Consider the following 25,757-nt stretch of genomic DNA (forward strand, 5'->3'; position numbering starts at 1 on the left):
TGTTGTGGCGGGTGCGGTTGGATTAGCTAATCTGGCAGGCTTTCCAAGGGTGCAGGGCATCGTTGACTGCACACATGTGGCCCTTAAGGCACCCCATTGCAATCCAGGTATTTTTGTCAACTGCAAGGGCTTCCACTCCCTTAACGTTCAGCTGGTGTGTGACCACAAGAAGGACATTTTGCATATTTGTGCCAAGTACCCTGGCAGTTGCCATGACTCCTTCATACAGCGCCAGTCTAGTGTGCCTCCGCTATTCAGTCTGCCAGACCAACTTAACGGATGGCTACTTGGAGACAAGGGCTATCCCCTGAAGACGTGGCTAATGACGCCATTGAGGAGACCATCCAACAAAGCTGAGGAGAGCTACAACTCCAGTGTAGGGGGGCATCTTTTACCTGGTTTACGGTAATTTACCTTCCTTTACCTGGTTTACGGTAATTTACCTGGTCAAGCAGCTTTTTGCTGCTGCACTCTGACCAATACCAAAACAGCAGTTTTGAATTGCTAAACCCACCCTTCCAGTTCTGACTGAAGGAAATTATCATTAATGATATATTAAAAATGGACAAATGATCTGGATGTGAGAAAATCAAACTTTATTAACTAAAGAAAACTACACCACACGATCAAAGTAATAAAGAAACTACACCACACGATCAATGTAAAATTGCTTAACAGGGGAAGGCAGATGGCAAAAATGAGGGATAAATGGCTACAATGTAAGTCTTACAATCTTAGCAATTTCCCTTAAATTACCACCCCTCTAACTCCTTACTAGATTGCCTTGCTGAGGAGTCAGAAACCTGCTCACCTGTGGTCCAAAGAGGAAGAAGAGCTCACCTGCAGTCCAAGGAAAATAAGAGAGAGAGAGCTTCTGAGAAGCTATCTTTATATCCTGTGAGCTCCTGCTGTTTTGGCGCTGAAAAGGTCTGTGTGCAAATTCACGCCAAAAAGTTTGAATACACAAGAGAAATGCCATGATTGGCTGATTCAAACGGGCTATTTCCCAGTGGCCAAACTGCTCCCATTGTCTGAATGGGTTTCGAATAAAGCTTGGGGCGGTTTGAATGTGTCTTCATTCTGGGGCCAAAATGTTCCCGCCCACATCCAGAGTTCATCTGGCTAAAACAAAAGGGACCCAACTGCCCTATTGTCTGAGTAATGGGTGATTCAAACCCATTCATTCCTTTTCTTAGTCTAAAAAAAAAATCTCTTCCGTAGTTTAGGTGTGTCTCAGTTGTGTGCTGGGCTTTGAATGGAGTTGGATTACTATGTAAACAGAAGCCCCTTTGTCCTGCGGTCACCGAAACTGCAGTCTCAAGTGGATAATCCCTTATGTCAACATCCTGAACAAACATTGCCTCTGTAGGGAAGGGAAACTCCCATTTTTTGATTGACAGAATCTGACTGCCACTGCTTGATCCTCCCACTTTTCACAGACATCCACGAGCTGCTTCTAAGCCTTTTGTCCTTGGCCATGCTTTTCTGACGGCCATTTTTAAACCCCTTTGCAATTTACACAGCTCAAAACTCAAGAGTACATTTAAAAAAATAAAATGTGCTGTCTTAAAGTGTGCGAATTTTTCCACGAAGTTCCTTGATTCCGGTGTTGTCCACGTGCTGCCCATCTCAACACAGCCTTTTGCGGTTCTGGGCATGTTTTAAAACATTGTCCAACCCAGAGACAATTTAAAATCACGCACAGTTTCCATCCACGATGTGGTTTAATATCTCCAGTATCTTCAGGGCTGAGGGATTTTGCGAACCCCTACATTCCCCCTTTGGATACTTCCAACTTGCTTGTAGTATCCACTTGAAGAAAGTGAGCAAAATTTCTGACCCCCGACAAATAACCATCCCCTGTTTTACCTATAGCTACCTGCCACTGATCCCCCAACCCGTCTATTCCCCTTAAATCTGAGAAAAACCGTGGTACGGTTGGCATCTACAGATACATCAACTACAAAATGTTACAACAAGGGGACTCAGACCCCTGCACCACTTGTTACATTCTAACATATTACAAAATGTTGCAATCTTGGTTATACAATGTAATTAAAATGATTCCAAGCATGGAGAGGGTCCTATGCCTCTGCACCACTTGGAACTGTAAAACAAGATACAAAAATCTCCATTAAACATTTGAAACAAAATGCTGAAACATTTGAAACAAAATGCTGAAATAAACCCCGGCCATCACGTGCCAATGATGGGTCGCGAAATTTGAGTGGGTATTGCTCCTCCCACCCGGGCAGTAAATGTTCCTTCCACCCCCCTTTAAGGGTCTTAAACTTTTAAAACATACAGAATGGATTTTGCAGAACAGTCTGATCCGCCAGCCCCGAGCCATTCCCTTGTCCCTTTGTGGAGGCGGGGTACCCCTCATGTTTTACAGACCGAGACCGGGGAGTATGGGATCGCAACTTCCAGTCCCTCCCCCTCCCATCTTCCCTCGACTGGCTGCAGAAAATGATGGGTGCCTGTGTTGCAGCTCTCACTGGTCCCATACTCAAACTTGGATCCCAAATCCGGCCACCCACTCAAACTCCCCAGCCACACTTACACTTTAACTTTGCCCGTGGGCCCCCGGGTGAGTACCTCCCTTCCCCGAACGCACCCACGCAACTCTTGGGTCTCCCCCACCCCTTTACAATCTTTCCCGGGCCATCACCACCCACTCCCGGGGAACGCGTCCCTATCTGACAAGGCGCCCGTGCTTCCCCACCATGACTCCTCAATAGCGAGGTCTCCCGCAAGTGAACTTCGGTCAGGATACTGCTGGGTTGTGGGACGTGCCCCACCCAGCTGGGGCCATCTCTTCCATATAGGATGAGTAGGCAAGTTCCTCTGGACCCTGTCTGGTTTCTCCCAAAGGACGCTGCAGGGTCTCCTCCTGGATTTGTCCAGTGGTGAGGTGATACCCAACATTCTGTATCCATATTTTCATTCGATGCCCAGCTCGGGCTGGGTGAACAGGGCTGCTTCTTTGTCCACTCTCCTGCAAAAGAACTTAAAAGGACATGCAGCCAGGTCTCTCACTGACCTGCTGCCTTAGGTGGAGACATGGTCGGGTCCCTCGAACTCAGACCAAAATACAAGCATTTGGCACACTTATAAACTTAAACTTTAAACTTAAACTCAACACTACTAGTAAATTCTAAACTTAAAATTCAAACACCTTAAAAGCAAGCTGTCAACATTGGTTACTTAACACAAAGCTATAATACAAATGCCGCCCGTCTCCAGACAGCCAGGCTAATCTCTGGTGTCACTGTCGCAGATTACTGCTGCCTGCAGCGAAGCTGGACTGCCTCCTGCTTCTAGTCCCTGGCAGCTTATGGCTGCGAGTTGGGGACGTCTGTGGCCTGTTTCCTCCCGGGCTCGGGAGATTGCTCTTTGTGGCAGGTACCCTGGTGACCATCTTTCCTTGGGCTTGCGGACCTGCTGAGACCTTCTGAGGGGCGTCTCTGTGGGAGAAACATTGGCTGACGGACCCTGAGCCTGGGTCACAGCCCTAGCTGGCTGGTAACCTTCTCCCCCTGGTGCAAACAGCCCGGACTGTATAATATACCTGGCAGCCTGCCAGTACTCCGGGTTTGTCTCCTTTTCCCTACCCACTCCTGTACTGGGGGCAGGTATTCCCTCACCACCCGCTGCTGATGGCTGAAAATCTTCCTCTCCAGATCCAAAACCTGGTACCGGCTCCCCTGCAAGAGGAATTGCTATCCCTTCCTCCCCAGAGTCCCACACCATAGGGCGAACCACTCTAGAAGCGGGCTGGGAAGCTTGTCCCTTTAAACAGGTGACTGCGCCTGTGCGAACCTCCTCCCCTGAGTCCCTCGGCAGCGGCTGTGAAGCCTCTGTCTTCAAACAGGTGACTGCGCCTGTGCAAACCTCCTCCCAGGAGTCCCACGGCAGAGGCTGTGAAGCCTCTGTCTTCAAACAGGCGACTGCGCCTGCACAGGGAAACCGAAGAGGAGCTGCTGTGGTCCCGCAGGCAACTGCACCTGCGTGAACAATCTCTTTGCAAAGGGTAGGAAGAACCGCTGGGTCTTCCAAGCAGGCTACTGCGCCTGCGCGTATAGACTGGGAAGCAGGGACCTTTAAACGGCCGACTGCGCCTGCGCACGTGGCCTCACAGTGAAAAGGAGTCGCTGGGGGTTCCAAGTTTGTGACTGCGCCTGCGCAAACCCGATGTTGGGAAACCTCTCCCCTCAGGCGCGCGACTGCGCCTGCGCGGGAAAACTGAAGAAGAGCCACTTGGGTCACGGGCTGCGGAACTGCGCCTGCACGAACAGGCCATTCAAAAGACTGGGGAATTCCTGTCTCCAGACCAGCAACTGCGCATGTGCGGGCAGTCTCCAAGCGATCTTCTGTGAATGAACTGGCAGCAGCCTGCCGATTTCTACTCTCAGGCTGCTGTTTCTCTGTTTCTGAGCCAAATAACTGGTTGAAATTTAAACTTTGACCAAAGCTTAGGCCCCACTGGGGCGGGGAAGTGTCCCAATTGGTGGGCCGGACAACTTTTCCCTTGGAACAAGCCACAGCGCCTGTCTTTACAGCCTGTGAACTTGAACTTGTATGGTCAGATTTATACAATTTACCTGATTTTCCCTGTGTCCCATTCCTGCCTGTAATCGCTGCCACTGGCCTGGACTCATATGGGTCCCAGAAAGTGCCTGCATGTGCACCCTCTTTGGCCAGCCTATCGGCCAGTCATTGTGGGGGGGCAGAGGTGGGCGAGGGGGCTGCAGCACCACTGATGGCTGCTACCTTTCCCTGATTGGCCCTGAGGAAAGATTTTATCGACTCCAAGACAGACTCGACTGTATCGGGAGGAGTTTCTGTCTCTGCCTTCTGAGTTGGGGCTGTGGGGGTCCTGGCTTTATCGTCTCTCCCAGGCTTTTTACAATCCCTGCGCCAGTGGCCATCTTCCCCGCACCTGTAACAAGTGACTTTGTTCTGGGAGGGATGGCTCCCCTCCTGGCGCCACTCTTTCTTGTATTGAGCCCCAGGTTTGACCTCGTCGACCTTACCCTTGTGCTGGGGGTCCCACTATTCCTACCGTTCCTATATGCTACTGTGAGCTGCCAGATTACAGTCTCTTCAGTTGCAAGGGGGTCTCGGGGGTCAAACCAGGTATCAGCCTTTGCTTTTATCGGGGGCAGGCAATTGAACACCAGGCAACGAATCCATTGGGTCCGCTACTGCTGGTTCAGTTGTGCCCTATTTTGTCCCCCTGTACACGCGCTGTTGTAGACTGGCCACAGCCTGTCTGCAAATGCCTGTGGGGTCTCCCCTTCCTTCTGCAGTGTTTTCCCTATGCAATTGAACGGATTGCCGTCGTTCGCACCCATGGCTTCCAGTATTTCCTCCTTTAGGTCCTCAAAACCCTTCTGCCCTCTCTTAGCCTCATCTGAAAGGGTCAGATAGAGCATGCTATTGACAGAGTAAAGCAACATTTTGGCTTTCTCATCCTCATCACAGCCGTTAACACAGGCTGCCTTTTCTATCCCCTAGAAGTGCACTGAGGGGTCTCCCTTTTCGGAGAGCAGGGGAATATGTTTCACCAGGCCTCTGAGCTGTTGGGTATCATAGGCTACCAGATAGGTATGCTGAACAGCCCCAGGGTCATTATCGTTCACGGGTGGACCGTACCTCCGTTGTCGGAGGGGGTACACTGGGCCTGGTCCCCGCTGTAGTGTATGTACCTTTAAGAGCCCCTGGGTACTGTAATACCGGTAGTGACCACTCGGGTATATAAGCCTGTATAGCGTCTTGTATCTTTTAGTTCACCTCCAGACTTTGTTCAGTAAATACCTGTTAAACCAACTCCTGCATTCTGTGTCTCCATTAACACACGGATACAACACCCGCCTGCCTAGCAGGACCTTCTGGTGCTCTTCTACCACCCCTTCTGGTTGCCAGAGCTCCTCAAAACTCGGAGCTGTGGGCTACTGTCTTGGGATCTCTAATTCCCTAGCCAGCTTTTCCCTGGGTGTTGCCTGTGGGGCTGTTTTGCTAAGGTTGCCAGTAAAATCCGGCTGACCTGCCTTCGGGCTGATCAGACCAATCATCCCCTTTGCTCTTTTTAAAGCCATGTTAAGGCTTTCTATCTCTGCCCTACAGGGGCCATGATCTGCTTCCTCAAACCTTTGGTCGCAGGCCAGCTTATAAGCTGCCTTTACCTCCTTAACCATTTCCTCCTGCTCTATTACTTCTGAGGTGAGGTGGGCATTCTCTTCCTGCAGTCTCATCTCATTACTCCTTGCTTCTGTAAACTGGCACTTTAGGAACTCTATATTTTGCCTCGCATGGCTTTTGCCCTCGCTAGCTTCTTGGGTGAGGTGTGCGTTTTCCTCCTGTAGCCTCATCTCACTGTCCCTAGCCTCTGTGATTTCCTGCACAAGGCACTCTATCTCTGCCTGGCATTTTGTGACCTCCAGTGTGAGGCGTGCATTTTCTTCCCGCACCCTCATCCCACTATCTCTGGCCTCATTCACCTCTCTTACGAGGCGTTCTACCTCCGCCAGGCATTTTTCAAACTCAGACTCCCAATTCTTGGCCTCTGTAACCTCCTTTCGCACCCTCATCTCACCCTCCTTAACCCGGCCACCTATACTATAATAGGTCAGTTTACACGCTGCCGCTAACTTCTGCAGGGCTACCCACAGACTGAAAGCAAGAAAAGCAAGAGCTGATGCGTTCTCCAGATCCAGACCACTTATCATATCAAAAACTGCCTCCAGTCCTGCTGCGGTCGCCAATTTGTAGGGGGCATCATTTACCTGGTTTACGGTAATTTACCTTCCTTTACCTGGTTTACGGTAATTTACCAGGTCAAGCAGCTTTTTCCTACTGCACACTGACCAATACCAAAACAGCGGTTTCAAATCGCTAAACCCACCCTTCCAGTTCTGACTGAAGGAACTTATAATTAATGATATATTAAAAATGGACAAATGATCTGGATGTGAGAAAATCAAACTTTATTAACTAAAGAAAACTACACCACACGATCAAAGCAATAAAGAAACTACACCACACGATCAATGTAAAATTGCTTAACAGGGGAAGGCAGATGGCAAAAATGAGGGATAAATGGCTACAATGTAAGTCTTACAATCTTAGCAATTTCCCTTAAATTACCACCCCTCTAACTCCTTACTAGATTGCCTTGCTGAGGAGTCAGAAACCTGCTCACCTGTGGTCCAAAGAGGAAGAAGAGCTCACCTGCAGTCCAAGGAAAATAAGAGAGAGAGAGCTTCTGAGAAGCTATCTTTATATCCTGTGAGCTCCTGCTGTTTTGGCGCTGAAAAGGTCTGTGTGCAAATTCGCGCCGAAAAGTTCGAATACACAAGAGAAAGGCCATGATTGGCTGATTCAAACGGGCTATTTCCCAGTGGCCAAACTGCTGCCATTGTCTGAATGGGTTTCGAATAAAGATTGGGGTGGTTTGAATGTGTCTTCATTCTGGGGCCGAAATGTTCCCGCCCAAATCCGGAGATCATCTGACTAAAACAAAAGGGACCCAACCACCCTATTGTCTGAGTAATGGGTGATTCAAACCCATTCATTCCTTTACTTAGTCTAAAAAAAAAATCTCTTCCGCAGTTTAGGTGTGTCTCAATTGTGTGCTGGGCTTTGAATGGAGTTGGATTACTATGTAAACAGAAGCCCCTTTGTCCTGAGGTCACTGAAACTGCAGTCTCAAGTGGATAATCCCTTATGTCAACATCCTGAACAAACATTGCCTCTGTAGGGAAGGGAAACTCCCTTTTTTTGATTGACAGAATCTGACGACCACTGCTTGATCCTCCCACTTTTCACAGGCATCCACGAGCTGCTTCTAAGCCTTTTATCCTTGGCCATGCTTTTCTGATGGCCATTTTTAAACCCCTTTGCAATTTACTCAGTTCAAAACTCAAGGGGAGGCGGTGGCGTAGTGGTTATGTCACTGGACTCGTAAGCCAGAGGCTTAGTCAAATGCTCTGAGGATATGGATTCAAATCCCACCATGACAACTTGTGGAATTTAAATTCAATTCAATTTAATTCTGGAATTAAATGTTAGTCTTAGTAATGGCGACCATGATACCATTGTTGATTGTTGCAAAAACCCAGCTGGTTCACTAATGCCCTTCAGGAAAAGAAATCTGCCTGTTCTGGCCGACATGTGACTCCAGACCCACAGCAATGCAGTTGACTCTTAATGGCCTAGCAAGCCACTCAGTTGTAAACAACCACTATGAAAAACAGTAAGAATAAGACCGGACGGACCACTCGGCACCAGAAACGACAATGGCACAACCAGCCCTGTCGACCCTGCAAAGTCCTCCTTACCAACATCTGGGGGCTTGTGCCAAAATTGGGAGAGTTGTCCCACAGACTAGTCAAGCAACAGCCTGACATAGTCATAATTACCAAATCATACCTTATAACCAATGTCCCAGACACCACCACAACCACCACCACCATCACCATCCCTGGGTATGTCCTGTCCCACCGGCAGGACAGACCCACCAGAGGTGGTGGCACCACCGTGGTATACAGTCGGGAGGGAGTAGCCCTGGGAGGCCTCAATATTGACTCAGGGTCTCATGGCATCAAGTCAAACATGGGCAAGGAAACCTCCTGCTAATTACCACCTACTGTCCTCCCTCAGCTGATGAATCAGTACTCCTTCATGTTGAACACCAATTGGAAGAAGCCCTGAGAGTAACAAGGGCACAAAATGCCCTCTGGGTGGGGGACTTCAATGTCCATCACCAAGAGTGGCTCGGTAGCACCACAACTGACCGAGCTGGCCGAGTCCTAAAGGACATAACTGCCAGACTGGGTCTGCAACAGGTGGTGAGGGAACCAACAAGAGGGAAAAACCTACTTGATCTCGTCCTCACCAATCTACCTGTTGCAGATGCATCTGTCCATGACAGCATTGGTGGAAGTGACCACCGCACAGTCCTTGTGGAGACGAAGTCCCGTCTTCATGTTGAGGATACCCTCCACCGTGCTAAATGAGACAGATTTTGAACAGATCTGGCAACTCAAAACTGGGCATCCATGAGGCGCTGTGGGCCATCAGCAGCAGAATTGTATTCAACCACAATCTGTAACCTCATGGCCCGGCATATCCCTCACTCTACCATTACCATCAAGCCAGGAGATCAACCCTGGTTTAACGAAGAGTGCAGGAGAGCATGCCGGGAACAGCACCAGTCATTCCAAAAAATGAGGTGTCATCCTGGTGAGGCTACAACACAGGACTACTTGCATGCCAAACAATGGAAGCAACATGCGATAGACAGAGCTAAGCGATCTCACAACCATCGGATCAAATCAAAGCTCTGCAGTCCTGCCACATCCAGTCATGAGTGGTGGTGGACAATTAAACAGTTAACAGGAGGAGGAGGCTCCAAAAATATCTCCATCCTCAATGATGGTGGAGCCCAGCACGTGAGTGCAAAAGACAAGGCTGAAGCATTTGCAACTATCTTCAGCCAGAAGTGCCGAGTGGATGATACATCTCGGCCTCCTCCTGAGGTCCCCAGCATCACAGATGCCAGTCTTCAGCCCATTCAATTCACTCCACGTGATGTCAAGAAACGGCTGAAGACACTGGATACTGCAAAGGCTATGAGCCCTGACAACATTCCGGCAATAGTACTGAAGACTTGTGCTCCAGAACTAGCTGCGCCCCTAGCCAAGCTGTTCCAGTACAGCTACAACACTGGCATCTACCCGCCAATGTGGAAAGTTGCCTAAGTATGTCCTGTCTACAAAAAGCAGGACAAATCCGACCCGGCCAATTACCGTCCCATCAGTCTACTCTCAATCATCAGCAAAGTAATGGAAGGTGTCGTCGACAGTGCTATCAAGCGGCACTTACTCAGCAATAACCTGCTAACTGACGCCCAGTTTGGGTTCCGCCAGGGCCACTCAGCTCCTGACCTCATTACAGCCTTGGTTCAAACATGGACAAAAGAGCTGAACTCAAGAGGTGAGGTGAGAGTGACTGCCCTTGACATCAAGGCAGCATTTGATCGAGTGTGGCATCAAGGAGCCCTAGCAAAACTGAAGTCAATGGGAATCAAGGGGAAAACTCTCCATTGGTTGGAATCATACCTAACACAAAGGAAGTTGGCTGTGGTTGTTGGAGGTCATTCATCTCAATCACATGACATCACTGCAGGAGATCCTCAGGGCAGTGTCCTAGGCCCAACCATCTTCAGCTGTTTCATCAATGACCTTCCCTCCATCAAAAGGTCAGAAGTGGGGATGTTTGCTGATGATTGCACACTGTTCAGCACCATTCAAGACTCGTCAGATACTGACACAGTCTGTGTTCATATGCAGCAAGACCTGGACAACATTCAGACTTGGGCTGACAAGTGGCAAGTGACATTCACACCACACAAGTGCCAGGCAATGACCATCTCCAACAAGCGAGACTCTAACCATCTCCCCTTGACATTCAATGGCATTACCATCACTGAATCCCCCACTATCAACAACCTGGGGGTTACCATTGATCAGAAACTGAACTGGACCAGCCATGTAAATACTGTGGCTACAAGAGCAGGCCAGAGGCTGGGAATTCTGCAGCGAGTGTCTCACCTCCTGACTCCCCAAAGCCTTTCCACCATCTACAAGGCATAAGTCAGGAGTGTGATGGAATACTCTCCACTTGCCTGGATGAGTGCAGCTCCAACAACACTCAAGAAGCTCGACACCGTTCAGGATAAAGCAGCCCGCTTGATTGGCACTCCATCCACCTTCAACATTCACTCCCTCCACCACCGGCGCACTGTGGCTGCAGTGTATACCATCTACAAGATGCACTGCAGCAACTCGCCAAAGCTCCTTCAACAGCACCTTCCAAACCCACGATCTCTACCACTTAGAAGGACAAGGGCAGCAGACGCATGGGTACATCACCACGTACAAGTTCCCCTCCAAGCCACACACCATCCTGACTTGGACCTGTATCGCCGTTCCTTCACTGTCGCTGGGCCAAAATCCTGGAACTCCCTTCCTAACAGCATTGTGGGTGTACCTACACCATATGGACTGCAACGGTTCAAGAAGGCAGCTCACCACCATCTTCTCAAGGGCAATTAGGGATGGGCACTAAATGCAGGCCTAGCCAGCCAGCGACGCCCACATCCCATCAATGAATAAAAGAAAAGAGTACATTTAAAAAAATAAAATGTGCTGTCTTAAAGTGTGCGAATTTTTCCACGAAGTTCCTTGATTCCGGTCTTGTCCATGTGCTGCCCATCTCAACGCAGCCTTTTGTGGTTCTGGGCACGTTTTAAAACATTGTCCAACCCAGAGACAATTTAAAATCACGCACAGTCGCCGTCCACGATGTGGATGAATATCTCCAGTACCTTCGGGGCCGAGGGATTTTGCGAATCCCTACACCAGCCACATGTCCACTAGAGCCATAATTGAGCAAACCATCGGTTTGCTGAAGATGCGCTTCAGATGCCTGGATAGATCAAGTGGAGCCCTGCAGTACTCAGCAGCCAGGGTCTCCAGAATCGTCGTGGTTTGCTGTGCACTTCACAACATGGCACAGCGTCATGGCTTGCAGATTCCTGAGGACCAAGTGGCTCCTCACATATCGTCCTCAAATAAGGAAGAGGAGGAGGAGGAGGAGAGCAAAAACGAACATCTTGCAGAGGCCCATCAACCAGCGGCAGCAGTACGCGAGATCATTGCTGACCAGGATACAAGGAACGCACTCATCTTGGCCAGATTTGCTTAGCCTAGCCAATCAAGCATTTTTGCCTCGCAGCGTCTTACCTGAGCATCGACAATGGCCAAGATCCTGCGGATTCCTAGCTATTTGTCCAGCATACTGACAATTGCAAGTAATCCTAAGCCCTCAATGTGAAAGTCCCATTCGCGAAATGACACACGCCACAACTACAGCAGTTGCCATCAGATTTTTTAATTACATTATTCATCTGATGGCTTTTTCAAAGAAATCATCAAATTTCACCCAAGTGACTACCCTTGTGACTATTTGTGCAGTATCTTTCTCTTACGCCTGCTCCTACGTGGTGCTTCCCCTGTGGCTTCAGCAGATGTGGAGTCCCCTTGCTCACTTTCCTGCTGCTCCTGTCTCGGCACCTTTGGCGGGCGTCCTCTGGGGTTGCGAACCTTTGAGGGCTCGTCAACAAACTGCTGCTTCTGCAGCTGTGCAGGGGTTGAGACACCGATCTCAGTTGGGTGTGGACTCTGGTGGGGCTCTGACCGAGGGCTCTGCAGTGGCATGGAAGTGTGAGCGCTTGGAGAGGAGCCCCCACTTCCTTGATGTCTGCCACCAACTTCCCTCTCATGGGTCAGGTCCCCCTCAGTGCTTGCAAGTGGCTTGAGAGCACCTTGCTGCACATCAGGGGGGCCATGGGGACCCGTATCTGCACTGGCAGTCCTACTCAGAAGGACTTCCATGAAGGTTTGTTTTCTCTGCTCAATAGATGACCATCACTCCTCCAGAGATGTCATTCTATTCTGAACACTCACCATGTTTTCTGCACTCTGGCGACTTATCACCTCCACGGAGGTTGCCATCCTTTCCATGGTGATGCATTCATGCACCAATGACTCCACAAAGGCTCTGCTCATGTTCGCTATGGACTCCTCCATTCACTCCACACTTGCAGTGACCCTGGAGACAAAACCTGCCAGAGACTCCTGCATCTGTTCCTGGAGTTCCAGCCCCACTGATCTTGTGGATGGACCCAGAGGCAGAGGGTCGACATGCAGCTGAGCCGAGCTGGCAGAGTCCTGCGCCCTGCGACGAAGTCTCTCCACTGCTGTCCCTGTCTCCACAATCTGCTGATGCTCACTTGTGAGCTGTGATACACCAGGTGACAACACTACTCTATGTCCCGAAGGTCCCACCGAGGTGTGAGTGTCTGCGCTGGTGCTGGGTGCACTGAATTCTGCCGACGCTGTGCCCTCAGATGTTGCAGCTTCCTCTGAGGCGTCTTGAGGCTCATGCTCTTCCTCCTGGCTAGTGGGGACGGGTGCTTGCGATGTTCCTGTGGGGGAGTAAAGGAAAGAGTCAGAGATGTGATGCCAAGTTTACATGCACATTGCATATTGCAAATGATCATTAGTGCATCTGTTAGAGCTTCAGAATCATTATCAGCAACTCATGCAATGTCAAAGAGAGAGATGGAAAACTATTCTGTCACCAGCTTGCTGTGATGCACCCCTCTGTCCGTCCCCCACTTGCGCATCTTCCTCCACTCCTACAATCTCCAGAACCGCCTCCTCCCAGGGGATGAGGTGGGCCACTGAGGGTGGCCCCCCTCCTGTCCTCGCTCTTTCTCGCTTATTGTGAGCTCTCTTTTCCTGCAATGAGGGAGACAAGTGGAGGTTGAGTGAGAATGAAGGACTGAGTGTAGAGATTGCATAGCATAGATACTTAGAAGGAGACAAAGATGGAGTGAGGTGTCAGTTGTTTTCATAGCATCAGAGTGATAGGGAGTGTGAGGGCTGCATAGTCGAATAGTTAGGTGAATGTGACCATAGAGAGAGAGGGAATGGGTAAGGGTGCATGGATGTCAGTGTCAAGTGGGATGTGGAGGAAGAGATTGCTAAAGCTGAGTGCTGGTGAGGAAAGGCAATGGGGATCAGATTGAGGGTGATGGGAAATTCATACTCACTTTTCCAGTGCGCAGAAGTTCATGAAATCTCTTCCTGCACTGAAACCAGGTTCCGCGGGTTACTGATAATGAGTTGACCTCCTCTGCCACCTGGATCCACACAGCCTTCATCTGCTGGGGAGGCTTCTTCCTCCCTGAAGAAGGGAAGAGCACCTCTTTATGAGCTCTTGCTCCCTCAACTAAAGCCTGCAAGGCAACGTCATCAAACCTGGGAGCAGATCTAGGTCTCTCGCTGGTTATTCTGCCTCCAGGTCCCTGTAGCATGAAAGGCCAAAAGGTTGGCAGTCTGCAGATGAAGCAAGGCTTGTTGCAGACCTTAAATGCAGCAGCAATGATGACATCATCAGAGGTGACTTTCAGACTGGAAAAACTCATTTGCCATGGGTTCCCTCACATTGGAACTCAATTGGCTAATTAAGTTAAAATCGCATCAATCTCCCACATCGATATTGATTCGGGTGGATAACACGAAATGCGGATTACCCCAGCCCACCCCTGAATTAAAATCTAGCCCTTTGAGTCTGTCTTCACAGACGAAGACGCAAAAAACATTCCGGAAATAGTGGAGAACCAAGGCTCTAACGAGAATAAGGAACTGAAAGAAATTAGTATTAGTAAAAAAAATAGTATCTATTATTAGAATCTATTATTAAGGATGTGGTAACAGGGCACTTAGAAAATAATAATAGGATTGGGCACAGTCAACATGGATTTATGAATGGGAAATCGTGTTTGACAAATCTGTTAGAGTTTTTTGAGGTTGTAACTAGCAGAATAGGTAAGGGGGAACAGTGGATGTGGTGTATTTAGATTTTCAGAAGGCATTCGATAAGGTGCCACACAAAAGGTTATTACAAAAAATTAGGGCCCATGGGATTGGGGGTAATATACCAGCATGAATTGAGGATTGGTTAATGGACAGAAAACAGAGAGTAGGAATAAACGGGTCATTTTTGGGTTGGCAGGCTGTACCTAGTGGGGTACCACAAGGATCAGTGCTTGGGCCTCAGCTATTCACAATTTACATCAATGATTTGGTGGAGGGGACCAAATGTAATATATCCAAACTTGCTAATAATACAAAGCTGGGTGGGAATGTAAGTTGTGAGGAGGATGTAAGGAGGCTTCAAGGGTATATAGACAGGCTAAGTGAGTGGGCAAGTACATGGCAAATGGAATATAATGCAGAGAAATGTGAAGTTATCCACTTTGGTAGGAAAAGTAGAAAAGGAGAGTATTTTTTAAATGGTGAGAGATTAGGAAATGCTGGTGTTCAGAGAGACCTGGCTGTCCTTGTACGTGAATCACTGAAAGTTAACATGCAGGTACAGCAAGCAATTAGGAAAGCAAATAGTATGTTGGCCTTTATTACAAGAGCATTTGAGTATAAGAGTAAAGATGTCTTACTGCAATTATATAGGGCCCTGGTGAGATCACACCTGGAGTATTGTGTACAGTTTTGGTCTTCTTACCTAATGAAGGATATACTTGCCATAGAGGGAGTGCAACGAAGGTTCACTGGACTGGTTCCTGGAATGGGGGAATTGTCCTATGAGGAGAGATTGAGTAGACTAGGCCTATATTCTCTAGAGTTTTGAAGAATGAGAAGTGATCTCATTGAAACATGCAACATTCTTATAGGGCTTGACAGGATAGATGCAGGGAGGATGTTTCCCCTGGTTGGGGAGTCTAGAACCAGGGGTCACAGTCTCAGAATAAGGGGTTGGCCATTTAGGACTGAGATGAGGAGAAATTTCCTCACTCAGAGTGGTGAATCTTTGGAATTCTCTACCCCAGAGGACTATAGAGGCTCAGTCGTTGAGTATATTCAAAGCAGAGATTGATAGATTTTTGAATATTAAATTCGCCAGCTTGGGACGCTACCACTGAATTTATGGCGCAGGGGCGATAACTTTTTTGGGTTGCTAAAAGTAGCGCCCCGGTGAAGTTAATGGGCCAAAGGGAGCGCCACCGAATTTTCCCCCAATGAATCAAGAAGGAGCAGCCCCAGGAAGGGCCTCCAAGTTTGCTGATGCATCATTGGATGTGCTGCTAACAGAAATAAGACCAAAAAGGGAACGACTCCTGGGGACTGAGGGCAGGAAGACCCATAAGAGTGTGGTTCAGAAATTATGTAGGGAGGCTGCTGAGGCAGCCACTGCAACCTCCACCACCCCATGAACTGCCACATAATGACCTTATAGAGTTGGCCAAGATAAGTGAAGGTATTATTCCCTGTGTACATCCTGTAGGAATGATAGAGTCATCACTCTTCCCCCTTACCTATTGAAGGATTTTGGACTTTACCTGGATTAATTACCTGCTAATGGAGTGGACTTTGGTTAAAAGAACTGTTAAACTGACTGTTCAAGAGGGCATGCTGGGAAGCTTGGCCTAACTTGAAAAGTGTTACACAGACTGCCTGGAAGGCTATAGGTAAGAAGGCCTTGGGAGACTGTGAGATACCATCGTAAACACCAGGTGCTGTTTGGCAGCATCAGCCTGTGTAACCATGGGACGGAGACAATGGAAAATTACTGAAAGATTCTGATTGTCGGCAAGAATGGTGTAAGAGACAGTCCACGAGACCGACCAGGGCTCAGTGCACATGTCAGACCAGAAGAATGCGACCCAGGAAGCCGATGGATTATTAACCTCTCACCATGCAGGAAGTCGGCAAAGAATTAACCTTTCAGTGCTTACAAAACAGAAGAATCGGCCATTCTGAGTTTCAAATTGTATTACTGATCTAAAGGTTGTACATATCTCTATCTGTAAACCTGTACTGTTTTAATGTTAATAAAACCATTAGTTAGAAAAGTTTAAAAGTCTTTGTTGACCTCACTTCTGATTACCATGAAGAGTTAAGACAGTAAAAAACAAACACCTTACACTATCATGTCCTCTCATTGTCATTAACTGGGTGAAAGGAAACCTACACGATTCACAAGAAATCTCTGGAAACAATAACACACCTTCTTCACTCCACCTCACTGTCTAAACTCATTGGCAGCTGTAAGTATTGTGCTAGTGTTGAATGAGAGGTTTTAAAGGGAGCCTGCACCTGGAAGTATTATAATCATGGAATGGATGCAGTAACCAGCTGAAAAGAAGGGGCATTAGCAATCTGAATCCTTCATCACTGTGTTCTGTCATTGCAAAGGAAAAAGTTGCACACAACCAGTGCCAAAGAACTGCAAGTGGAGAAGGAACAGTTAACCTCAGAAGTCTGTGCACAAGGAAGAAGATTTGCTGCTTATTGTAGTGTATGTACTTTGCAGAAGGAACTATATTCTGCAGCCCCTGTATACTACAGTACCAGTAGTGACCACCCCTGTATATAAGCCTGTGCAGTAACCTTGCATAGTAGTTCCAGTGTTGTCTCCACTCAGTAAACATCTGTTGTAACCAACTCCTGTAGTCCGTGTCTCAATTACACACGGACATAATACTGGCGACGAGCAGATCCGAACTTACCTACAGTTCTGCACCACCTCATGGGGATCCATCCCTGAAGCGAAGTTGTTAGAGGTCGAGGCCAGAAGGAAGAAAGAAAAAAAAACAAACAGAAGAAATGGACGTCGACCGTGCGCAACCGCCTCTGATTCATCGGAGTTGAAGATTTGCAGGAGAGGCTGTCGAGAGCGGGGCTTGGTTATCCTGTCAATGGTGTTCCAGCTAATCGGGCTGGTGGCAGGTAGTACACTGACCCTTCCTGGGCTGCGGCGGGCTAGAGCTCGATTGGGTGGCTTTTCAATGGGGCCGAGCAGCGTTGTCGGGAAGAGGAGCGAGAGAGCGAGGGTGGAGCACACAGGGCACGGCCGGTGCTACGAAGCCGGGCAGCGTACAGACCCGAGAAGAGGGAGGAAAGCGTCCCGTAGGGTTTGCTCTGACGACGGGAAAATAAAAGAAATTAGAAGCGCAGAAAGCCGCGAGGAGCTGCAGTTTGCCACGGGGACCGCGGAGAGCGGCGTTAGCAGCAGCGCGGGGGGGGAAGTGCGCGAAGACCATAGGGTGTCGCCATCAAGGCATAAAAACACCAGCAGCAGCGCTAGCAGCAGCGGAGAAGACAGAAAGCGCAGGAGGCACCATCTTAATCCAGCGGGGAAGAAGGCAAAGCGCGGGAGGTGCCATTTTGTTCAATCGGGGAAGAAGGCAAAGCGCGGGAGGCGCCATCTTAGATTTACAAGATGCCGAAGACTGGCAATATCACTGCCTTTGATAATGCAATAGAAGACTGGACCACGTATGTGGAAAGAGTCGAAGTATATTGCGAGGCAAACGAAGTAGCCGATGAGAAAATGGCATCGGTACTACTAAACTTAATGGGCGCAAGAACGTATGGCCTATTGCGGAACCTGATTACTCCAGCTAAGCCGATGGCGAAGGGTTTTAATGAAATTGTTGATATCCTACAGGAACACCTAAATCCTACACCGCTGCTGATAGCAGAAAGATTTAAATTCCACAAGAGAAATCAGCATAAAGATGAGAGCAATGCTGATTACATTACGGAACTATGCAAGCTATCAAAGCACTGCCAGTTTGGAGCAGGACTGGCAGATACCCTACGGGACAAATTTGTCTGTGGACTCCTGAGTGAAGGGACCCAGAAGAGGTTACTCTCAGAGAAAGAGCTGACGCTAGATAAGGCTTTCAGCGTGGCAGTATCATACGAAGCAGCAGCAAGAAGAGCTGCGGAAATACAGCAAAAGCCACAGGAATACAGCACCCATGAAATGACATGGGAATTTGCAAAATGTTATCGCTGCGGCAGAACAACCCATGACCAGAAGGACTGCTGGTCCAAGGACAAAATATGCAGGCAATGCGGAAAGATGGGACACATTGCACGAGTTTGCAGGTCTGGGAAGAAGACTAACGACAACAAAAAGGCTACTAAGGAACAGTACAGGAAAGTACAAAAGATGATGGACAGTAGTTCCAAAGACCAGAAGCGTGATAGTGAATCCGGGAACAAGAGACTAAGCTGTCTCAAACTTCACAACGTAATCGCAAAAGAGGATAACCGAACCATTTGGGTCACCCTCACAATAGCAGGGTCCCAAGTCAAAATGGAATTGGATACAGGGTCAGCCCTGACCGTCATGAATCGACGAGACTACGAGCGGCTATTCTCACACATACCCTTGAAAGAGACATCCATTGGCTTGAAGACGTATACGGGGCAGAAAGTATACCCCAGAGGGAAAATAAGGGTGCCTGTCGAATACAACGGCAAGAAAATACAGAAATTGTATCTGTACATACTGCAAGATGGTGGACTACCGTTATTGGGACGTGAATGGATCAGAAAGATAAGTTTAGACTGGCACTCCATTCAGGCACTGACTGTGGCTGGTAAAAAGGATGACGATGTCACACCTGGTCGATTGTCAAAAATCTTAGCTAACGCCAAAGAGGTATTTCAACAAGAACTGGGAACTCTTAAAGGCGTAACTGCCTCGATAAAAATAGAAGAGAATGCAATTCCCAAGTTTTTCAAAGCAAGACCGGTACCGTATGCAATTCGCCCAGCCGTCGAGGCAGAGCTGGAGAATCTGGAGAATGCAGGCATGTTATCTAAGGTGGACTGGAGCTAGTGGGCGACACCCATCGTTCCTGTCATGAAGAAAACGTTAAACAATAAGTCTGAAGAACCAAGGAAGGTTCGCATCTGTGGGGACTTCAAGGTGACGGTGAACCCAGTCCTTCACACAGTACAGTATCCTCTCCCGAGGATAGAAGATATTTTCGCCTCACTATCTGGAGGGAAGCATTTTACAAAAATTGACCTAGCACAATTATATTTGCAGATGGAGGTTGAAGAATCCTCTAGGAAGTATCTCACGATAAACACTCACAAAGGTCTTTACCAGTATAATCGACTGGTATTCGGAGTAGCATCAGCTCCGGCGATATGGCAAAGAGCAATGGAACAAGTCCTGCAAGGGAATCCGGGGACTCAGTGTTACTTGGACGACATCCTAGTGACAGGTGAAGATGACAGTGAACACCTTGCCAACCTAGAGCAGGTGCTCACTAGACTAAGAGAACATGGGCTACAAGCCAATCGCACCAAGTGCGAGTTTTTTAAGAAACAGATATCGTATTGTGGCCACGTGATTGATGAAGAGGGGTTACATAAGTCCCCTGACAAAATTGAAGCGGTAGTTAAGGCTCCAGCGCCTGAAAATGTGTCGCAACTGAGGTCATTCCTCGGATTGGTGAATTACTACCATAAGTTTTTGCCGAATTTGTCCACAATTCTGCACCCACTGAACACCCTACTACAAACTGGAGTAGCATGGAAATGGAGCGATGAATGTAAGCGGGCCTTTCAGAAGAGTAAAGACCTAATCACTTCAAGAGAAGTATTGGCTCACTACAACCCATCACTACCGCTAAGACTGGCGTGTGATGCGTCTCCCTACGCCATTGGAGCGGTACTGTCACATAAATTCCTTGATGGTTCAGAGAGGCCGATAGCTTTTGCGTCACGCTCGTTAACTTCAGCCGAGCGTAACTACGCCCAGATTGACAGAGAGGCCCTTAGCCTGGTGTTGGGGGTGAAGAAGTTCAATCACTACCTGCATGGTCAGAAATTTACTTTACTAACTGATCATCAACCTCTTGTCTCCATTTTCAAACCTCAGAAGGGCGTCCCGATAATGACAGCACAATGGCTACAGAGGTGGTCCCTTTTCCTAGGGGCACACCAATATGACATCGAGTACAAAGGAACTAAACAGCATGGGAATGCTGATGGATTGTCGCACCTACCGTTGCCGACAGTGGAAGAAGCACCTGCAGTGGACCCTGTGGAGATATTCCACTCGACCATAGTTGAATGTCTACCTGTGACGAATGCAAATATAGAAAAGGAAACACGAAATGACCCGACACTCTCCAGGGTCTATGATTTAACGGTGAAGGGATGGCCAGCACATGGCGAACCACTGTTGCCAGCATTCTCGCCGAGAAGAGAACAGCTGTCGGCGTGCAGAGGAACCTTGATGTGTGGAACCAGAGTAGTAATTCCACCCAAATTGAAGGACAGAGTGCTCAATGAGCTTCACGAGGGTCACCTGGGAGGGGAAAAAATGAAGAACTTAGCCAAAGCATTTGTGTGGTGGCCGGGAATCGATAGAGAAATTGAAGAGATGACCAAGAGCTGTACAGGATACCAGAAGGTCCAAAACGCCCCACCACAAGCCCCTCTACATCCATGGGAGTGGCCCTCATCTCCATGGCAAAGGGTGCACATTGATTTTGCTGGTCCATTTATGGACTCAATGTTTTTAATTGCGGTGGATGCACATTCAAAGTGGCCAGAGGTAATAAAAATGTCCTCAACCACCACAGAAAAAACTATCACAGTCTTACGAACCATATTCGCCAGAAATGGGCTGCCTGAACAGATTTGCTCCGACAATGGACCACAGTTTGTGTCTGAAGAGTTCTGGAGGTTCTTAAAGAACAATGGTGTTAAGCATTACACATCCGCCCCATATCATCCAGCCACCAATGGATTGGCTGAGAGGTTCGTTCAAACATTCAAGAAGGCTATCAAGGCAATGTGTAATGAAGACATACCCCTACAACACAAGGTGGATAACTACCAAACTCCAGCCATGATGTTCTTCAATCGAAGACTCCGATGCCACTTGGATTTGGTTAAGCCAAACATCAGAAGAGATGTGGAGAACAGGCATTTTCAGAATATGAATGAAAGGCCGACCAGGAGTTTTAAGATAGGTCAACCAGTTTTGGCCCGGGACTACCACACAGAGAAATGGCAGCCAGGAACGATCTGCTCACGGCAAGGACCTCTAATGCATACCGTGGACATTGGAGAGAGCATTGTAAGACGCCATGCTGACCAGATTCTAGAGTCGCTGGAAAACGTCAATTCCACACCATGATCCGATACACCTGGTGATGAAACCGAAGTACCAATTGCATCTACCTCAGAATCGGTGATTGGAAGCAGACGAACCAAACAACGACGTTGATTCCGAATCAACTTTGCCAGAAGAACCTGATACCCCAAAGAGGCGTTATCCAGACAGAATCAGGAAGCCTCCTCAAAGACTGAACTTATAATTGCTTAACTTCAGCTAATGTATCTAGCAACTGTAATTGTAAATATGTTATTTAATTATTAATCGAATGTTATGTACTGTTTAGCTAAAAGGGGAGGAATTGTAGCGTATGTACTTTGCAGGAGGAACTATATTCTGCAGCCCCTGTATACTGCAGTACCAGTAGTGACCACCCCTGTATATAAGCCTGTGTAGTAACCTTGCATAGTAGTTCCAGTGTTGTCTCCACTCTGTAAACGTCTGTTGTAACCAACTCCTGTAGTCTGTGTCTCAATTACACACAGACATAATACTTATGGGAAGACACCACACAGGATAGACTGTAGGAGAAGGAGAGCTGGGGAGTTAACTGTCAAGAAGATGTTGCTAAAGGGAATAGGAAAGCGAGATCTTTTCATATTATGTGGAATTTCAAAGCCTATCAATAGGCAATGACTTAGCGATATTTCTTCAAAGGATCATGTTATTATTTACACAGCTAAAACTAAAGCTTGGGGGCGAGAAATTGGGATTGGTAGCACCTGATGAGTGCCCTTAGAGCTCCAAAATGGCATTGGCGGCACACACGCACACTTGTGGGGCGAATCGCGCTGGACGGTATATTGGTGCAGGCGTTGGTGCGCACGCAGTGAACATCTGCCGGAAGTATGCAGAGCTGGCAGATTATGACATCACTCAGAGTGTAACACTGATTTGACACCAATGGTGCCATTTTGGAGCTCAACGTTTCAATCAACACCCTCTCTTAAGCTCGCACAACTGAACATGCATTCAGCAGCAGGAAGGACCCCCACCAGCACTATTTAAAGGGATCATCAACTACCTACAGGTTAGTTGCTGGTTGATTTCTTCTGGCTGATGCTATGATTCTACAAGTGTTTGCTGCTTTCTATAGTTGCTTCAATTTGCAAAAGTCTACAGTGAGGTGACAGGTGCTGAAGGACTTTTTTTGCTGACTTCAAGGCTTCTGCACAAACCAGTTGCTCCCAGACATGGGTGCACTAGTAGGAATTCCCCTTGGAATACAGCATGAACAGAGGCCACGCAGAGCAGTACAAGCTGCTGGAAGAGGGAGAAGGAGGAGTGGGAGAAGGGCTCTTAGAAGAGGCCAGATCCACCCAGGATGTTTAGGGAGCAATTCTCCTACCTGAACCTCAGCAAGGAAGAATGTGTGAGATGTCTATACTTCAGTAAGGATATCCTCACTGAAATTCATCACCTGCTGCAGCCACAACTACAGCCTCAGAGCAGGGCAAGGACCGCATTGCCAGTGGTGGTGAAGATGACCATGGTGATGAAGTTTTATGCGTCTGGCTCCTTCCAGGTTGGATCTGGAGATATTTGCAACATCTCACAGTTTGCTATCCACTGTTGCATAAGGGAGGTCACTGAGGTTTTCTATTCAAAGAGAACTAGCTACATTTCATTCTCTCTTGCCAGAGAGAAGGCGGAGTGAGCACATGGCTTCGCTAGGATTGCAGGCTTCCCCATGGTGCAGGGTGCCATATCCTGGCAGCAGTCATGATGCCTAAATTCTGCAGCAGTCTGCTGTGCTATCTGCATTTGAGCCACCACAACAAACCAAAGGGTAGCTACTGGGCGACAAGGGATATCCGCTGTCGACATGGCTGATGACTCTGTTGCACAATCTCGCACATGTGGGGACCATGACTACAATGAAAACAATGCTGCCACACAAAATCTGATAGAGCAGACCATTGGTGTACTGAAACAATGCTTCTGCTGCCTGGAGCACTCTGGAGGAGCCCTGCAGTACTTGGCAGAGGGGGTGTCAAGATTTATGGTGGTCTGCTGCATAACCTCGCTAGCTTGAGGGTACAGCCCTTGTCACCAGCTATACAGTGAGCAGCTGAGGAGGAGGAGCAGGAAGAGGAGGAAGAGGAGGAGGCAACCTACACAGCCCCTTTCTGCCCGGGCTGTCCATGAAGAACTCATCCGAGTGTGATATCAGTAACCGCAACCCCAATTCCCCTTTCACCAACAGTCTCACACCTTACCTTCCCTCTGTCACTGATGATCACAGCATCTGCTTGGCCACAATGCAAAAATAAAAGCCACCACAAAATGAACATTCCAAACCAAATTTATAAATAAAATCATGCCATATTCCATGCAAAAGTCAACAAATCACCCTTGTGCTTTCCCTTAGTGCCTGTCTTCCATCTGCCTTTGCCTGTCCTAGTGCTGCTATGCAGTGCTACCCCAGTGGTTGCTGCATGACTGGTGAAAGGCTGCTGACTTTCAGTGGAGGAGACTGCAGATGGTCTTGGAGGACAACCTCGAGTAGCTCTGGGCCTAGAAGGCTCGGCTGCAGACTGCACCACCTCAGTATGGGTGGCAGCAGTCTGGGCTGGCTGGCTGACCAAGTGTGCAAATGGAGTTGGCCACCACTCCCATGCTGGAAAGGAAGGGTTCCAAGCTCTGCGCAAAGCCCTGCGCCAAGTTGGTGCTGGACTCCTCCATGCTCCTTGACATTGACCGCAGGCTTTCTGGCAGGCCTCCAAATGCACCAAGCATTTTGTTGCACATACCCATAGTGTTCTTCTGTAGGCTGCCCCATCAAAGTCCTCATCTGACTCCTTTGCAGCAGAACCCATCTGCGTCCTCACCCTCCAGCGAGCTGGCACCTCCACTATCCCTGCCCCCTCCCTGTCTGCAGCCCTCTCATGCCCGGTGTCTCACCATGTGCAGATCCCGCCTCTAATCTTTCCTCTAAGATACGCGCAGTATTTGAGTTGGTGGCTGCGAGTGTGAAATTAAGTGACAGTGCTGTGTCTTCATCATCACTCTTTTCTTGGTGTTCCTCCACTGCCTGGCCAGGTTGCACATCTTGGGTATCTGAAAGGAAAAAGGCACAAGGGTAAGGATGTGGTACGGGAAGCGGTTGGGGTGGGGGTGGGGGAGTAAGAAGCAAATGCTTACACCATCTTCAGCTTGTAAATCAGAAAAGAGTGTGGGTTGAGGGGGAAGTGGGATGTGAGAATGTGATTACATATGAGGATACCGTCATCTTCGACAGATTCAGCCCCGCTGCTGGCCATGGCCTCAGCTATGGCCATCCCAATAATGGCCAGCACCGTCTCCTCCATGAGGGTTAGGACATGCAGGTGTACCTGTCTCCCTCTGGTTAACTCCCGCTGCCTCTGGTTGTGTGCCACCTTGCCCTGCAAGAGAGAGGGAGGTGTGTCAGTGAGTGTGGTGCAATCTGTTTGAGTGATGTGCCTGTCATGGTTGAATAGCTGGCAGTGTGTGCAAGCTGTGAGATGTGGGTGTAGGGTTTGCAGCAGTGCTAAGTGTGTGAGGGTGAGCTAAAACTTACGAATGTTAGGTATGAAGCCCGCTTGATAGAGATTCTTGGTAGGTGTGTGATGGGGATGTGGTGAGTTGAGCAGTGGCTGAGGCTAGTGGTGCAGTTGGTGGGATACGGCATTTGAAGATGCATTCATTGACCTTGACCACTCATGTGAGGTCATTGAACTTCTTGTGGTGCTGCATCCAGGTCCTCGTGCCTTGACTCCTGGAATTGACCTCCATGGTTATCTGCTCTCACTGCCATTTGACCGTGTGTCTGGAGGGCTTCCTTCCCCCCCCTGTGGTTACAGTACATCTCTTCTTCTTTCCACCTCCTCCACCAAGACCACCAGTGCTGTGTCCAAAAACCTTGGAGCCCACTCTCCCCTGCTGTGCCATTCCTCACACTCTTTCCCAGGTCAGAATCTCTTCAACCACAACTCCCAGCACCTGCTCCAGCCACAATGTACCTTGGTCCCTTGCTGAGTCATCCAGCTGGTTAGTGCTGGCTGGATGCAGAGATCATTCAATTGAGCAGGCAGCATGAAGCTGGCATGCTGCCTGCATTGTAATCGACGGGTGCGGGTTAATCATGTTTTTAAGCTCCTTGAGAATTGTGTAGAGCAAGAGGAAAGCAACCAGGCATGTCAAGCCCC

The sequence above is a fragment of the Somniosus microcephalus genome, chromosome 5, assembly GCF_052327205.1.
Source record: "Somniosus microcephalus isolate GS21.2 chromosome 5, FLI_Smic_1.0, whole genome shotgun sequence".
In the NCBI taxonomy this organism is placed as follows: domain Eukaryota; kingdom Metazoa; phylum Chordata; class Chondrichthyes; order Squaliformes; family Somniosidae; genus Somniosus; species Somniosus microcephalus.